This window comes from Ictidomys tridecemlineatus, chromosome 1 (genome assembly GCF_052094955.1).
Source record: "Ictidomys tridecemlineatus isolate mIctTri1 chromosome 1, mIctTri1.hap1, whole genome shotgun sequence".
Lineage (NCBI taxonomy): Eukaryota > Metazoa > Chordata > Mammalia > Rodentia > Sciuridae > Ictidomys > Ictidomys tridecemlineatus.
Window position 1 is genome coordinate 87,569,334 of NC_135477.1, and position 17,827 is coordinate 87,587,160.

The 17,827-nt window shown below is 41.0% G+C and overlaps 1 long non-coding RNA gene and 1 other non-coding gene across 2 annotated transcripts; both read left to right on the top strand.

Moving 5' to 3' along the window:
- Positions 1-1,576: 1,576 nt before the first annotated feature.
- Positions 1,577-16,266, top strand: LOC106145001 (uncharacterized). Its single transcript, XR_013436849.1, has 5 exons — positions 1,577-5,642; positions 9,980-10,144; positions 11,187-11,281; positions 12,651-12,731; positions 13,490-16,266. It is a non-coding gene; the product is annotated as an uncharacterized LOC106145001 (long non-coding RNA).
- Positions 7,291-7,362, top strand: Trnav-cac (transfer RNA valine (anticodon CAC)). The gene has a single exon. It is a non-coding gene; the product is annotated as a tRNA-Val (tRNA).
- Positions 16,267-17,827: the final 1,561 nt, after the last annotated feature.

The window sequence follows — 17,827 nt, forward strand, 5'->3', positions numbered from 1 at the left end:
TAGAGATTGAATCCAGGGCCTTGCACACACTTGGCAAGTACTCTACCACAGAGCTGAATGAATGAATGACTCCCAACTCCAGAAGATACTGTCAACACATTTTATATCTCTTTCCTCCTCTAGATTTGAGTTTTCCAAGGGCTAGGGCATTCTCACCTATTTATTACTCTATCCTCAGTGCCTAGGTTGGCATTGACTAAATGTGTGTTGAATGAGGCCCAGGGACTGAATGACCACTTTTCTAAGACCATACAGAGCCCCATCAGGAGAAATGGTCACATAACTAGTAACCAGATCTAGGCCCTCTGCTTGTGGTGGTCTACCCCACCTCCTCCACACCTACATCCGGGGTGGGGGAGATGCTAGGCTTCCTCTATTTGTGCTGCAGGAGCCGCCCCATGAGACTTAGGAGCACCAGGATGTATTATGGAATCATCTTTTCCCAAGCTGGAGGGGCAGCTCAGGGAGTGATCTTGTGATGTAACACATTGGGAGACCAACCTGGTTTGCCTAGGACATAAGAATTTCCTGGGATGTAGGACTTTCAGTCGGAAAAGTTAAACTGTGATGAAATTGATCACACGATGTGACAGTTACATTCTACAAAAATCTACGGTGCCTTACAGTAGATTCCTCCTTTGGAGAATTCTGTCAAGTTGTCAGGGAATCTTGGACTCTCAGTGGTTCAAGGGAGAGACAACTCAGTGATCTGTGAGTCTGAAAGTTGTTGTAGTCTCATGTCTGCATGAGGAATGGGGACAAGAGCAAATTGGTGCATATTTGCCCCTGCTAATAGAAGGTGGCCTGTGCTCAATTTAAGGTGAATGTTGTCCTGTGGAAATGAGATCTCATGTAACCAGAAGAGCTCATTTTCAAAAGAGGCCTGAAGTCTGTACATATGTGTTACAGAGACAGATGGATTTCTACTGATTTTTGATATTGAGAACTACTTTTTCAAAATGTAAACATTATGCAATGCAACAAAATGTAACTGCAGGCCAGTCTGGTTCAATGGCCATTGATTGACAGCTGCTGATAGAGTCTAACGTTGTACAAAGGAGGAAATGGAAACAGAGTCCAGTGAGGGCAGAGCAGGGCTGAAGAAGCCAGGCCTTTTGCCCAGACTAAATACTAGTTTCTATTGAAGATTAGTTAATATTTTTATGGTGGAGGAACTTGTAAAAGAAAAAACTGGTTGAGCATCTACTGTGTTTCAGACCATTGCTTCCTGATTTCAATGTAAACGATCACGTCCAATTTTCATAATATACCTTTGAGCAACTTTCTCTCTCCATGCCTGTTTTCTCAGATGCACCTAATACCAGCATATAACTTATGAGGTCATGGTAAAGATTAAAGGAATTAATTCCATATCAAGGGCCCGAAAGCACAAAGTAAGCAGGTTTTGGCTCTCACTATCACTGATACAGACGATGTCATCTTCATTGTGCATGTGAAGAAACTGATTTCTCAGAGGTTACTTAACTTGTCCATGATTGCCCAGCAATAAATCAGAATCTAAGTTGAATACTGGGTGTCTGACTCTAAGTCTTTGCCTACTTGCTTTAGCAGTGAGCTGATGTTTTACATTCAAGATAAGAAAAATGAAAAGTTCAATTTTTATCAATGGCAACCGTGATCAGAAGTTAAGTTTGGTGATTTTTCCTTTTCCTGTGAGCCCAGACTCATCTGCAGTGATGGAAGGGAAAACGTTACACAGATAATAAAAACGGTGGGTAATAAAAATAATTTCAGCTTGGGCATTCATTATGCAATTTGGAGGCAGATAATTTATCTTCCTAATTATGTTTTACTTAAGTTGATTTTAAAATTGGCTTGTTTATCCTGAGCGCACACTGATTAACAGCAGGGAGAGGTGGCCTAGAAACATCTTAGGTGGTAGAAACTGAAGATATTTTGAAATCTGAGGGAATTTCCATGGATAATTCTCATGTAGCTAGTTTCTATTGAAGACTGGTTAATATTTTTATGGCGGAGGAACTTGTAAAAGAAAAAACTGGTTGAGCATCTACTATGTTTCAGACCATTGCTTCCTGATTTCAGTGTAAATGATCACATCCAATTTTCATAATATACCTTTGAGCAACTTTAAAGAGAGTGAATTTGAGCAACTCAAGGCTGATATATTGAGGATACTCTGGGAATAATAACTATTGTGATTGGTTGTTGGGAGTATTTAAATACAGGTTGCAGACTTGGAGAGGTGAATGGACCCCATGCTTCCGGTTCATTCTTCAGAGCTAAGCAGAGTTCAGACAGTCAAGGTAGGTAGGTCCAATAAAGAGAGGCGAGCCAGCTGGAGGTGACCCCAACAGTTTCCTTTCCATTGATATCCACAGACGATTAAATGCCTATTACGTACTGTGAATTTTGCCAGTTGCTGAGGATACCAATGAATAGGGCCATTGTCTGCCCCTGTGCAACTCCACAATCTAGTAAGGAAAACAGATATTGCAGCCCAGTTGAATCAGTGCTGAAAAAAAAAAAAAGAGAGAGAGACAGGATTAGAGCAGAAAGAGTACAGGAGAGAGGGAATCTCTTTGCCTTAGGGCGGCAGCATCCATCCCTCACGCCTCCTTTACTCATTCAGTTTCTAGGGTGGGGCAGGGGAGAAGTACAGCAGTGAGTGGGAGGGCTAGAGGTTGGGTGTGGGTGCTAGGGCCCCTGCAGGCTCAGAGTCAGCAGGTCTTTGTTTCAGCATATGGGGGCCACTAGCAACAGACATGGGAACGGGCATGGGGAGTCAGGGCAGCTCTCTGGTTCCTCTGCAGTTGGCATCTTTAATGGTTCCAAGTAGCTGCCCTCTGGCTCACAGAGGGACAGTGGCTCCAGGGCTCTGACAACTTCCTTTGATGGCCCCTCCAGCTTCAGGAAGTTACCAGCTGCCCCACGGTCCCCTGGTTGGTGGCTCAGTTTTCCAAGTGCCTATAAAACCAATGCCTGTGTGAAGTTCATCTTATTTAAAGACAGAAAGTGGTTTCTGTATTTCTGGGTGGGCTCTGCTGAATATCAGCAGAGCTGATATTTGAGTTGGTTCTTAAAGAATGAAAAGTTGGCCTGGGGTTGGGGCTCAGTGGTAGAGCGCCTGCCTCGCACATGTGAGGCACTGGGTTCAATCCTCAGCACCACATAAAAATGAAGTAAAGATATTGTGTTCACGTACAACTAATAAATAATAAATAAATAAATGCATCGTGTCCATCTACAACTAAAAATATATTAAATACCTTCTCTCTCTTTTCTAGGTAGACATCCAGGGAAGTTTGTGTCCTAAATATACTTGCAAGTGTGAGACTCTCCACTATGGGGTTCCCAAAGGCACAGACAGTCCCATCAGTGGGGAGACACTAAAAGACTTTCAGAAAGAAGATGAAATATTTAGTTATTTTAGAAACTCATTTAACCAGTTCTGCTCAGAGAAGATTAGTAAAGAAAAGAGCAGGGTGGACAGGTAGACGAGTGAAGAGACAAGCACCATGATTCAGGGCAGAAGTCACTGAGCTTAAGACTATGTACAACACTTGATGGCTAAGGAGGAGAGGGCACACCCTACCTGTTATTCTCTTATTTCCAAGAAAAGAAATCTCTTATTTTCCTGGCCCATAATAGGTGCTCAGTAAATATTTGTTGAGTGCTTTAATAATATTTGAGTAACTTATTTGTGTTACAAAACCTTAGTTGTGCCCTTTCTTCCCCAATATTGCTTCCCCCTAGCTGAAACTTTGCTTGGCCTGTCCCATGGAGTTCACTGCACGCTGTCCTCAGGTTTCTGCTTCCCCTTTCAGGTCATCCTGGAATTCACACTGCTTCCAGACCCCTCTCTCTACTTCCTTAATATAGTTCCTTCATTAGAGCCATTCAATAAGCAGGTATTTATAAATACTCAAAATGGACATTTACTAAGCATTTAAAACCTGCCAGGCACCTGCTAAACACGTACCACACCTTTGTCTCAACCCTCCCCATGGCCCAGTGATGTAGTTAACTTTCTTCATAGAGGATAGAGGCTGAGGAACTTGTGGCAGGTCACACAGCTAATTAGTGGCAGAGCTGAAATTCATACTCAGGTACACAACTCGAAAGCCCAGGTTTTGAGCACTAGAATAGACTGCCCAGCACTGTGCACTGTGTGTAGCTGGGGATATAAGGAAATGTTAAGACAAACCCATTGGGAAAAAAAGATAAATACACCAAGAGTAAACTCGATGCTAAAAATGCATCATAACTCAAGGCAACAAAAGAAGAGCTGCCACAGGCCAGGATGTGATGACTACCAGTCTGAATGGTAGGGAAAACAGGGAGGGAGGTCATCCTGGTCTAAGTAATCAAGGAGGCTCAAGGAAGGAGGTCAGGTTTGACTTGTGGCTTTCCTGCTATTTAAGGAGACCTGTGACTTCCTTTGAAACAATGAAAGAGCAGTTAGTAGGTCCCTAGTGGACTGATTGTAAATTGCAGCGGGAAGTTAAAGGAGGGAGAAAAATTCATATGAACTGGAGCAGGGCATCTGCTTGGTGGTCCAGCTCTGGGCTCCTGCGGATGGAGCCTGGATGAGTTCCTGGGTGGAATGGCTTTGATCACCCCACGGAAGACCCATTTTGTACATGCATATTCTTGGGTTGAAACAGACTTTTTTCCTGGGACTCCATGTTTTCCTTTAAGTGTGGCCTTTCCCCACATCACCTGTGATCATAGCAGGGAAAATCCTTCCATTGGAGCTGAGAAAAGGGCACCATCTCTCCCAGCCCAAGGGGTGACAGTAACAGAGGAGACTGAATTTACTTACTTGTGGTGTATACTCATTAGGTAACACAGAAAGATATCCTCAAGAACTCCTAGAAGAAGAAGTTGGAGAGTCTCAGCGGTGAGGTGAGAGGACGCCTGTGCATACAGTAATCTCTGTACCTTCTTAACCTGCCTGTCATTTTTTCCCTTGGGGAACTCCTTTCCTATTCTATATGGTCTAAAGTGGTCTTGATCCCATATGCTGTCTCCTACCATAGAGGAAAGGGTATAATGCATCTGGTCACTCAGATTCTGCCATCCCTCCTGCCATAGTTGTTGAGCTGAGCCTGGAAAATGGGTAGGCCCCTCCTCTCCAGCTGGGCTAGCCTTGAGCTGCAGGAGAGCACCATTTACCATGGCAGGGCTGCACAGGAACCATCGCTGGGGAACGTTCTGCAGGCTCATGAGCTCTTGGCTCATACCTACCCAGGGTATGAGTGATGAGTCTTCTCTGGTTTCTTACTGGGTGTACGTTCAGACGCTCAGAGGATAGTGTCTCTCTCTGGTGATTTGGGGCCTTCACAGTGTTAGTCTGGTTATTCCAAGGAAGCTTAAATTTACTTGCTGGAACAGAAACCCATAATGGTTACATTTAAGGTTAAGATTATACTTTGCTTCCTGAGGCAGAAGCACATAATAGAGGCATAAATCACCAGAGGGGATTTGAGGAGGGAAAACAGTCATGGCTGCACATTGGCCTTACTTTTTGGCATTCTGTTAAAGCAAAAGGACGTTATAAATATGTTGACAATTATTTTTCACCCAGAAAGATTATACCAGCTTACATTTTCACGAAAGATCTGGGAGTATCTTTTTCTCACTGGCTTCACCAAACCCAGGTATTTAAATTTTTTAAAAAATCAATTTGATAGATAAGAAGTTACATTGTTGTTATTCTGGTTCTTATTTTTTATTTCTAAAGAGTTGGGGTCATTTTCATATTTATTATCCATTTATATTTCTTCTTTATTATCCATTTATATTTCTTCTCTGGGTAATTTTGCAATTTCCTGTTGGTATATACATCACTTTCTTGTTAACTTTTTAGTGTTCTTTGTATAATAAGGACCTCTCAAACTTATCTACCTTAGAGATTGCAAATATTCTGTCATTTTCTTTGAATTTTTATTATGATTTCAAAACTATTATTGCAGTATAATTTATATACAGCACAATACATACACTTGAAGTGTGTAAGTCACCAAATTCTGATAAATGTATATATTCAAGGTACTATGACCACAATAAAAATAGAATATTTCTGTCACACCAAAAAATTTACTTGTGCCATTGTATATAGATCAGATTTCCCGATTGATGAGTTTGTTCTTATTCTAGAACTTCCTATTCATGGAATTGTATAATATGTACTTATTTCACAAAGTATATTGATTTTTAAGCTTCTTCATACTGTTGTATGTATCAATAGTTTGTTCTTTTTTCTTGTTGTGTAATATTCTGTTATATGACTATACCACAATTTGCTTATCCATTCACCTTTTGGTGAATATAGGGTTTTTTTTTTTCCGGTTTCAATCTATTATGAGTCACACTGATATGGACATTTGAGTACAGATCTTTTTGTGGGCATGTGTTTTCATTTATTTTGAGTAAATATCTAGAAGCAGAATTGCTAGATCATATGGTGTTTAACTTTACAAGACACTAGCAAACTCATTCTCTACTCCCACCAAAGTTGAGAGTTTCAGTTGCTCCAAATGTTTTTCAACCTTTAGTACATTTAGTATTGTAGTCTGCTTAATTTTAGCCATTCTAATAGATATTTTTGGGTATTTTGTTGTTTACTTGTGCTTCTCTGATGACTAGAGCTGTAAACATTGTTTTATGTGCTTATTGGATATTTGTATATCTTCTTTTGCTATTGTTTTAAATATTTTGTTCATTCTTATTGAGTTGTCTTATTTTTGAGTTGTTAAGAGATTTTTATTTGAGGATAACGTAATCACACATGTAAGCAATTCTATGGAGTATACCCCCCCAAATAAATAAACTTTCCTAGAACTAATAACTGAATTTAGCAAGGTTGTAGGATACAAGGTCAATATCCAAGAATCAATTGTTTTTTTATATGCCAGCAACTAAAAATTGGAACATGAAATTTAAATTATCATTCATACTATTATCAAAACCCTAAACTACTTAGGGATAAATTTAAGTAAAATATATCCAAGAAAATCTATGCAAAAACTATAAAATACTGCTGAGAGAAATTAAAAGATATGCTTTAGTGAAGGAGTATGCTATGTTTATATATTAGATTTACTATTTGTAAGATGTCAGTTTTCCCCAAATGTAGATTTGACTAACCCCAATCAAATCTTTCAGGCTATTTTATAGAAATTGATTGACAGGTTCACTCTAAAATTTATATTGAAGCAGAAAGCATCTAGAAATGTTGAACATTTTATAAAAAAGAAGAACAAAGTAGAATGACTTGTGCTGATTTCAAGACTTAGAATAAGAGCTGGGGGTATAACTCAGTTGGTAAAGTGCTTGTCTCACATGCAAAAGCCCTGGGTTCAATCCCCAGCACCACCACACACACAAAAAAGAGACTTAGAATAAAATTATGGTAATCAAGTCAATGTGGTATTAGTGAAAAAACAGATCAATCAAACCAAAGAGAGTCCAGAAACAGACCCAGAAATATATGATCTTTTACAAAGATCACTTTAATGGGGAAAAGAGTCTTTTTCAACAAATGGGTGGGAATAATTGTATATCTGTATGAAAGAAAAATGTTCCTCAACATGAATTTCAACCACTGCAAAGATCAAATTAAAAGAATCCAGAGTCTAAAACATAAAAGCTGAAATTTTAAAATTCTGGAAAACAAATTAGAGAAATATTTCTGTGACTTTGGGAATACACAGAGTTTTCTTAGAACATAAAAATTACTAAACATAAAAAAAACAAAAATTAAATTTTATCATAATTTTCTGCTCTCAAAATAATTAATAAAATGAAAAGGTGAGCCATGGTTTGAGAGAACATGTAAAATATATATATTTGATGAAGAGCTCGTATTATAGATGTTTTTGATATATAAAGCTTTAAAATTTTTATAAAATCAAATTTATCAGTCTTTTTTTTTGTGACTTATACTTTTGGCATTGTTCTTAGATTCTATTAACCCCAAATTTATAAAAATATTTATTTACAATTTTCTGACTTTTAAAAAAAATATATTTTTTAGTTGAGATGGACATAATACCTTTATTTTATTTTTATATGGTGCTGAGGATCAAACACATGTGCGAGGCAGGCACTCTACCACTGAGCTACACCCCTAGCCTGTCTGACATTTTAATAAATGTTAAAATTATAATCTAACATCAAGATATTTCAAATTTTATTATTTCTGAATTAACTTTCAAAATGTTCTCAAACTGGGAAGGGAGTGTCGCTGTGTGGTAGAGTACTTGCCCGGCATATGTGAGGTCCTGGGTTTAATCCCCAGCACACCAAAAAAAAAAAAAAAAAAAAGAAAACAAACTAAAATAAAAACAAATTATCCTAATACTATCTATTGATGTTCCATCTGTCCTCCCAATTTGAAATTCTATATTTATTAAATCTTAAATACTTATGGACACTTGGGTCTGCTCTGGGTTGTTTATTCTGTTTTCCAGCCATGGGAATAGCGAAAGATTCTTATTTTAATTTTTTTTGGTACCCTGTGAATGCTGATGTTTTTTTCTCTCTTTCTCTCTTCCTTCTATTCTTTTTCTCTCAGCTGCTTCTCTTTCCACCTCCCTCCCTCCCCTCCTCTTTCCTCTCTTTTCCCTAAAGATTATGTTGACTTCTAATTGTTCTCCATGCCAGCCACCTTTTCCCCAAATCATCTTGCTGTTACATTTGGGTTTCGTGAGAACCTAAACTGTGTTTACTTGGAGAGAGAATGCAGCAATGGTGGTGTTCAAGCTAATGGAAAGCTAGTCTGTTTATTACCCAGTAATTCCAATGGGTAGGGAGAAAAATTTGTCACCTTTTCAAGTTATAGGAGTCTAATTTATAAATTGCCTTTCCCAGGGTCCAAGCCTGTCATTGTCCCACGGAATTATTAATAATTCAAAATAGTTCTTAGGGGTATTTGACTTACTTGCACAAAGAGTTGGTTCCATATTTGCTTTAACAAGACCTAAGGACTAAATAGGGTTGACTTCAAATAAAAAGACAGGTTAAAAGAGAACATTAATCTTACTCATGGGAAATGATTTTTGTTTTACTTTTTCAAAGTAGCCATTTGCCATTGATTTTACCCATGAGGCAGAGAATAAAAGCCAGAGAAAGAACAAGCAGAGTACCTCTGGAACTCAATTTTGGGGTGGAAGTGAGGGTCAGAAGTGGGATTAAGGGGACCATAGGAGAGCACAGCAATTTGGGTGGAGAGAGGACTGGAGAGATGACTTGCATAGCAATCCCCGTCCTCTGATAATAGTCTCTCTCCACATTTCTTTGGTTTTGGGGGAGATTTTTCTTCAATTTATTGAGAGAGAGGATTTTTATATAGGGTGTTCATATGACTCCGTTGAAGTAATGGACAAGAGCCCTTTGTAGTGGTGTGGACATGCCTTATAAATTTAAGAAGGTATTATTGTGCTTCTGAATGTATAAGGAAGACTGAAAAAAATTATTTATTTACTGAAAACTGTTGATCGTGAGACTTAAAAAAAAATCTCCATTTCCCCTCAAATAACCACTCTTAACAGTTTGGTACCAATTTTTCCAGTCATTTCTTATAAGACAGAAATGGGCCACTTCCACCACAAGGATATAATAAGTAGTTTCTTCCCCCAGTTCAAGGACTGGCTGAGCAGCTGTTTCACAAAAATCTGGCCACTCTCCTTCTCCCTATCACAGACTCTGCCCAACTGGCCAGTAAATTAATAAGACTTAATGTTATCCAGGCTTTTAGTCAGAAATTATAAAATTATAGGCCAAAATCTCATAAAATTGTTAGGAGTTTATGGTATATGGAGTCACATTTTCAGAACTCCATGTTCTTTACAAGCAGAGCTTCCTCACGATTTGTAGCTTTCCCCCCTGGATCAGTCAAATGTGGCCTTGTGATCCCATGACCTTGTTGTCTTCTTTGTATTCTGCTGTCATCTGTTAAGGACATTGAAGGCCAACCTCTAATCTTACTTTCTAGTAAATAAATGGTGCACATGGCCAGGATGAAACTCTAAATAGCTTAGTGCTGTGGAATCGGGTGCAAGAGAGTTCTGCAGGAGGAGGAGGAAGAGAACAGCAGTTGGGGTGACTTGGTGGACTTCAGGATGAAATAACCACACAGCATGCTTCCTAGCTGTGGAAGGTAGGCACTGTGGAGTCTAGTCCAGCTCTTCTGTAAATGAGCCAAGTGGGCAATGCTCAGTTAGGCGGCTTCAGAATTTTGGGCCACTTTTGTTCATAACAGGATTAGCAATGCATGTGTTGTGCCCATCTCATGGTGTTCTTATAAAAATTGTGCATGATCAGAAATGCAATATGACTTTGTAAAGTACAAAATGATGGGGATTCTTTTAGGGATGGTACCTTTTGTCCCATTCACTCTGAGAAAAATAAAAAAGCCAAATCATAGGTCGAAACTACAAGTTTACTTCTACTTGCTCAGCCCTCCCAACTCATTTATTTTGTGCCTGCCAAGACACAAAGTCGAGGAGGGAGAGCTGAGAAGAATCACTCATCTCTCAACTTAAAGGACTAAATGGTGATAAGAAATAGTATTAACAGTAACCTCATATTCAAAGCTCTGCCTTTGCTCTGCTTCTTGCCTCTTACATGTGAGAACCAATGTTCCCTCCACCACCCCAACTTGCAGTAGTGTTAACAGAATTCACTGGAAGCAGAGAATGTTGGTTATGAGAAGGGTGGGAAGGGAGTGCACATGTCTCTGTGGCAGGGAAGGGACACAGCAGGAGCCCTTGAGGGTATCAGAAATTCCCTAGGCAAAGCTTTGGGGAAGTTCTGCACCTCTCTGAAAATCCATGAACTTGGATATTGTGATTGTTGCTGGTCACGGGCCCAACTCCTGAGCCTGCTGGGGGCACATAGCAGTGGTAACAACTGGCTTGGTGGGAGAAATAAGGTCCTGATAGTGTTTGCCAAATTCTCTGGTGTAAATGCTCCCACCATAGCTGAGTAGTATTCCCACCCATGAAGATTCACTAGACATAAGTGACTTTAGGTGCATGGAGAAGAGGAAGTGTAATGAAATAATTAGGATAGGATGAGGTTTAAGTATCAATTATTTTTGTTTGTAATATAATTTAATTGTATGTCCATATAATTTAATATTGCCATATTTATTAATTTAATATAATTTAATAAAGACAACAATGACAACCATCTTACAGAATTCCTGAAATTTTGACACTCGGCTCCCACGAGGCAGTACAAACCAGTTCTAGCATGTCATCAGGTCCAAAGGAAAAGACAAAAATCTGAATGTGTAAGTATGATATAATATCCAACCTTTACAGAGAGTAAAAGGTTCCTGACTACCATTCATTCATCACTACCCTGGCAGGAGAAGAGCCTTAAATGGAGTTTATGACAAACAACAGGGTTATTTATTTATTTATTTTGATGCTGAGGATTTAACCCATGGTTGTTCTACTACTGAGCTATGCTCCTAGATATGTTTCAAAAATATTTTTTAGTAGTCAGTGGATCTTTTCTCTCTCTCTCTCTCTCTCTCTCTCTCTCTCTCTCTCTCTCTCTCTTCCTTCCTTCCTTCCTGTACTGAGGATAAAACCCAGGACCTCACACATGCCATGCAAGCATTTTACCACCGAGCCACAACTCCAGCCCCACCTACCCCGGATATTTTTAATTTTTATTTTGAGACAAAGTCTCAGTAAATTGCTGAGGCTGACCTCAAACCTGTAATCCTCCTGCCTCAGCCTCCCAAAATGTGGGGATTACAGGTATGTGCCACCACATCTGGCACAACAGGGTTTCTTTAATGAACTACTACAACCAAAACCAGTAGCCTTTCCTCAGCTGTCAAAAATTTTCCATGTTATCTTATGGATTCAACCATATCCATCTAGTAGAGAAGAGACCTGGGAGGCCGGTTGATAGAGAGGGTGAATTTTGAGATGTAAGGAAGACAGGAGTTTGGTCTGGACATGTTGCTCAGTGGTAGAGCATATGCTTTGCATGCATGAGACCCTGGGTTTAATCCCTGGAACTGGGGCAGGAAAAAGGATGGAAGATGGGACCTGAACAGAGTCAAATAGGATACCTCCAGAAGGTTTTAGAAGCCAACTATGGTATTTGAATGCTGGATGCACAGTTTGGGAAAGGAAGCACCAAAAATGATGGGGGGAAAACCAACTCCTTGCAATTCATGATTCTGCCCTGCGCTGGTCCTGGCACAGTTCTTGAAGAACTATGTTCCCTTGTGAGATTCTTTCAGTAAAGAAAAAAAAAATTCTTATAAAATTGGACTCGCAGAATTCAGGCCACAGATTTGTCCTCCACCCTATAATGGGACATAAAATGAGAAGGACCTGAAGTCTAGGTCCTACTCCATTCTTCCCCATGGAGTACACACAGAGAGAAAATTGGCCAAGTGCCATTTCAGTCCATTATCAATCCAATCTACTTCTTTTTGAGTGGGAGCAGTGTTAGAAATGTAGTCCTAAAAATAACATTGAAAGATGTGCCCTTCTAAATCACACCTATGTAAAGCCAGGTTAAAGTTTTCACGTGTGTGCACACGTATGTATGCATGTGTAGGGTGGAATGAGAGGATGAATGATATCTAGTGTGTAATAGTAATTTTCTCTCCTATTTTTATAATTTCTTTTTAGGCAGGAGATGCAACTTGATCAGGGAGAGGGATGAAAGGAGCCTGTGCTGCTGAGGACCTGCCAGGACCTATCAGGACCCAGGTACTGTGCATAGCACCTTTTCTCCATTATCTCATACAATGCTTGCAAACCTTGGAGGCAGGTGATTTTATCACAGAGAAAGGGTAACCAGCCCAAAGTCAAACAGTTAGGAAGAGAGAGAACTATGCTTTAAACCAACCTAGTAGACACCCAAAGTCACTGTCTTTTTCTCTATGCTGTGCTGCTGTTCAGCACTTTGTTCATCAGACCAGAGATTGCCAGAGGAGTTGGGTCGTCATCATCTCAGCATAACCAGCACCAGAACAGTGCTTAGCACAGAGTAGAGTTCACAAACTTTTGCTAAATGTAATGATTTCAAAGCAAAAACTTAGCATCTGAATGTTTGGCAGCATGTGAATTGGGACGACTCTGCCACTCTCTTAGGTGCAGTGAGTTGAAGTGATTCTGTCCCAAGAGTCAAGACATAAAACCAGAGAATGGCAGACGTTACTCCCCGTACCTGTAGTAACGGTTATTGGTTTATTCATAAGTGTGGCCCTGTTTGCCGGCATTCCTTGGCACACTTTGAAATCAGATGCCATTTGATGATAAAGATGTGTTGGATCGCACACCGCATCATGTCTATTTGTGGCTTCTGAGCACAAGAGCACTTGATACTATTTGAGAAAACCCAATACAGGAATAGCTGGATTTCAAAAGAACTTGCAATTGATGTTTGTACTTCAAAATTGTTTACCATGAGCTTCCTTTAGTCAGTCATAGAGTATGAACTCTGAACTCTGAATCAACACTCACAGGCTGATTTGAAGACCTCTTTCCTGCTGTGTGCTGAAGTTGATGGGGGAAGCAGAGACCACCATCCACACCCACCCACTCCTGGTACAAGTAGACCCTCAGGTCTCCCCTTCTCCTTTCTCTCCCGGAAGAGAAACATCCCCTGAATCTATTCCTAGGAAGTCTGGTAGAGGGACAAGCTGGCTGCCTCCGAGAAAGGACATTTGCATGGAAGAGCATAAGCTGGGGAAAGCTGAGAGGACGAGTAGAAGGAATTGGGACATTTTTAGGAATGTCACCTCCAACCCAAGAAACACCCATCCCGGGGAGTGAGGCCCACCCCGTGGGACTGTGAGAGAAACATGGTCCCCATTGACAGAGCCCCCACCTGTTTACACTAACAGCTTCCATCACCCAAGAGGGTAAATTGAGCTGATTCTTTGATGATGAGGAAGTTAAGTGGAATGTGAGAATCCTCACTGCTGACGTCAAGCTTGCCTTTCATTTTATTTATACCCATGACATTGTGACACGGGATCTAATTTTCCATTGTATTTTTTCCTCTGTTAGGAACCAAGTGATGACAAGTGAATTTGTGTCTGAGCTTGGAAAAAAAAAGTATTTTAAATTTAAAATCAGAGACCATACAGGAATCTGTGTCTATCTCTTTCTTCCCACAGCCCCCTCTTCCCTTTAATGGCTAAACTAACCATCCAGAAAGCCAAGGGAGCACACTCCTGCAGGGCATGGCTGCCTGAGAAGTCAGGGCTGCCAATATCTAGTTGCCCACTCCTTACCCATGACAGGCTGTTCCTTCCTGGCACGGGTGCTGGAGAGAGGCCAGGAGCAGTGAGGCCACACAGCAGCCTTGGCACAGAGCCTCAGCTGCTGTCCGGGCATGCAACAGGGCTCTGGCTCCTCAAGTGTGGTTCCAGCTCCCTGACCCAGAACTGCTCATGCAGGGGCTGCCCAGCTGCCTGAACTCTGGTGCAGTCCCACTTCTTCTGCCCCTTCAAGGCACCAGGACAATAAAGGAGCAGAGATGAATCTAGAAGGAATGGTTGGGACAAGTTATACCCCATGTGTAGAAACAGCTTTGGGAGATATCCCATAGTGGAGAGAATGGTATGTATGTCCAGTAAGTGAGGAGAGTGGACTTATCCAAAATTCTAGTACTATTGCTGAAGGAGGGGCCTTGGCCCTACCAACCGCCTCCCTCTGTTATTACTTAGGGCCTTGAACCCACAGACAGCTTCTCTAACCAGGATCTCTCTTCCTGCCCTGAAATAAAAACTCCCCCTGGGTCCCCATGTGCCTGCTGCTCTTCCAGCAGGGCCTCCTGTCATCAGGTTTGCAACAATGTTTTTCAGCCTCTGACCCCAGAGAAATCAGACTTCCTTGTACTCAGTCCAGAAGATGTTTGTTATTCAAGATTCTGATGCAGAGATAAGGGAGGCCTCAGGCCTTTCCAGTTAGTAAACCAGCAGGGTCTGAGGATTTAAAGAAACCAAGAAGTACAAAGACAGACACCCCCTGCAAGGCGGCGACACAGGGTCAACTCCTGTCACCTGAAATCTTCCAGATATTTAGAAATGAGTGTCAGTGAGTTCCACTACATCGACCTTGGTTGTTGTGTTTGGTTTTGTATTGCTTATGTTTGTTCGGAAACAAAGGTTTCCAGGAGCACCAGCAAAATGGGATATGTGTTTATTGAATCTGTTTTAGTTCATTCACTTGACTTAGTGCTGCCTTCTACTTCTCTGTCACTTTTCTCTGGCAATCGAGGTAAAATGGCATGCAATCAACTGTTATCCAGAGGGAATACCTTTCCAGACGACTTGGTATCCCAACCATCACTGGGCTACAGGCTCAGGACTTGCTGGGAGGGGGTTGTCTTCTTGCAAAACAGTTCAGCACAAGTCTGGAATTCCAACAGCAGTGGCCCACATTAGACCCAATTCTGAAGGCCTGTCTGTTCCCTCCAGACAGGTCTACCATGAGCTTTCTACTAGGTGCTGGGGCAGAGATGGGAGCCAAGAGAGAGGAGGTATGAATGAGACATGGGCCATTCCCTGAGGCCAAAAGCATAGGAGTAACACAAGTTTGCAGAGAATAGTAATGGCGGCAAGAAAGGCCAAGGGTGGACTTGGCATGTAACTGAAAACTCTAGGTTGTATTCTGGGATGCTGGTGTCAACCAGCAGTCCTTTCCCAAAGGCTCATTGGAGGGCTTTTTGGGACAAGTGCACAAAATTTATAGTCAGTCCTAACAATGAGAATTTGCCCTTGCCAATGAGTTCCTGGACAAATGTTGAAGCCTCTAGTTTGGAGACCATTGTGGAGACTCATTGGACTACAGGACCAGGGTCATTAATCAGGTGAAGAGAGAGTGGTAATTTCAAGGAAAGGAGGTAGTATGTCTGGAAGAGGACGAATCAGTGTGTTGTGATTTGGATGTGAGGTGTCCCCCAAAAGCTCATATGTGAGACAAAGTTTAGAGGAGAGATGATCAGGTATGAGAACCTTAATCCAATCAAAGAATGAATGCCCTGATGGGATTAACCGTGTGGTAGCTGAAGGAGAGTAAGGTGTGGCTGGAGGAGGTGGGTCCCTGGGGCATGACTTTGGGTTATATATTTGTAGCTGGGGAGTACAGCCTCCCTCTCTATTTTCTGATCATCACATGAGCTGCTTCCCTCCACCACACTCCTGCCATGATGTTCAACCTCACCGTGTGTCCTGAGACATGAAGCTGGCTGTTTATGGACTGAAACCTCTGAAACCATGAGCCCCAAATAAACTTTTCCTCCATTAAAATTGTTCTTATTTGGTCTTTTAGTCACATCAGCATATAGGCTGATGAAAACACAGTGGCCCCGTGGCTGTGCAGAACTGGACTCTTGTCCCCATCCTGAAACTCATTGCAACAGAGCTTTTCCAGTTGTGGTGTGTCTAAGAATGTCCTATCAACCCCCCGGAGATGTCCTGCTGCAACGTGGGGTTTTACAAATGTATGATCCTGCAGATTCCGTGAGGGCTTAAAGTGTCATGGTATGCAGAGGGCTGAGCACAGGGTCAAGGCTCAAACCTTTTAATTTTCTTTCCTCCTCCCATGACTTGAAATGTAGCCCTATCTCATGTTACCTATTTTAGCTCTAAGAGAACATATTCCTGAGTTGTAAACTTCCTGGGAAAGTCAGGTTGCTAAAGTACAACCCTACACCTAGAGCAAAAAGAGTTGATGTGGAGTGATTCATGATACTTAAATGGGATCTGGTCAAGTCAGTGTCTATAGATAAGAAATGTGGATACCATTTCCTAAGAGCAGGTGTGTGTGTGTGTGTGTGTGTGTGTGTGTGTGTGTGTGTGTGTGTGTTTTCCTCAATCACACCCAGTTCAGAAATGTCATAGAATTTAAACCAAAGAAGGTATGGGTTAGGTTTTGGGAGCAAAATGGGCATTTGACCAGTTCAATTACAACCACATCTATTGAGTGCTCTTTCTGTGCTGAGTGCTGTGATAGGTGTTGGAGAAGCTGAGGTGAAGAAGACTTGCTTCCTGCTCTTAGGAGCACACAGTCTCACTGGGAGATGGACGTACAAATGTCCATAGGGCAGTGGGATAAAAGCCACACCAAAGGCCTGTACAAAGGGCAATAAAAACTCCCCAGTTCTGTTTGGGGAAGTCAGAGAAGGTCACAGTAGCCAGCGATGTCAGAGCCAAGCCTGGAAAGGAAACTTCTAGAGAATTAACAGAACTGGAGGATAAATGAACAAAACTCCTTTAAGAAGTTTTTTATTATTGTTTTTAAGCTCTGACCTAAATCATTGTTATAGGCGTCCAGAAGATATGAGGCCACGTGGTGTTGAATTTGATTTAAAATATTACATAAGCCATTATATATAGAAACACATATGGAAACAATCTGAAAATATTTCTCCTTAAATATAGTGCCATTTGCTTTTGTGAGTTTTCTATTTCTGGATGAATGTGTGAAATATGGTTTGGTCTTCTGAGACTCAGAAGAAATTACATCACCATCCCAAGCAAAAATGATTTCAGTTGCTGATTTGGTCATTCATTTATTTTGTCAGTCAATAAACATTTAGTTAGAAAGTTCAACTTGTGAAGTCCTGCAATCAGTCAGTCAGGGACACAAAAACACATAAGACACTGTCCTGCCCTCAGGATCCTTCGAACCCAAAGAGTAAGAAAAAAATACCTAACCATAAATAATTCTGACCCAAATGGGTAATGATATCTGAACATGCAAACATAGTGATCCATGGGTCAAGAGGAAAACAATCTGTTTAATGGTTGGGTTGACCAGAGAAAGTTTGACTATTTATGGAGAAGGAGCTG